Source organism: Neolamprologus multifasciatus, chromosome 7 (genome assembly GCF_963576455.1).
Source record: "Neolamprologus multifasciatus chromosome 7, fNeoMul1.2, whole genome shotgun sequence".
Lineage (NCBI taxonomy): Eukaryota > Metazoa > Chordata > Actinopteri > Cichliformes > Cichlidae > Neolamprologus > Neolamprologus multifasciatus.
The window spans coordinates 43,919,405-43,920,050 of NC_140445.1; positions in this window are offsets into that span (position 1 = coordinate 43,919,405).

Consider the following 646-nt stretch of genomic DNA (forward strand, 5'->3'; position numbering starts at 1 on the left):
CAGTGTCATATAAATGTCATACTAAAACCAAGTGAAAGCTGCCATGCTGTAATTGCTCACTCTGTTGATTGCTTGAAAAAAAAAAATACTTTTTTTGGCACAGTCCAGTAACAATATTCCAGAGAACCCATGACAAACACTTTGACTCATTCTTGAACTGACTCACTCCACTCATCACAGAAGGGAGAAGACTGAATTAATATGTCAAAGAGATTTTTTTTGTTACAACGCCCATGCTTTCACTTTAAAGTCTAACAGTCTGATTGCTTAAACGTGTGTCTGCTATATATAACGTCTATATATATATAACGTCTGCATAGCATATGACATAGTCGAGAGCAGGAGGTAGGCTTAAGTAATAAAACCGCATAGAAAAAAACGTATTAAAGTTTTACAATAATAATTACTATTGCCATTATATTATCAACACTGAACAAGCCAAGCACGGCTTCAAGCGTAAAAATAATTGCCATTTAGCACTCAAGAAACGCACTATTAGGAAAACACCTTACAGAAGCGCCGAGACTGTTTTCATAGCAGATATGTTTAAAGTGGCAGTAGTGGTTTGGAGAGCACCTCTTCACACTGTAACTCGTCAGAGGGCGGCTCTTGGACTGTTTTTTTACGTATCATTATAAAGGCTTAA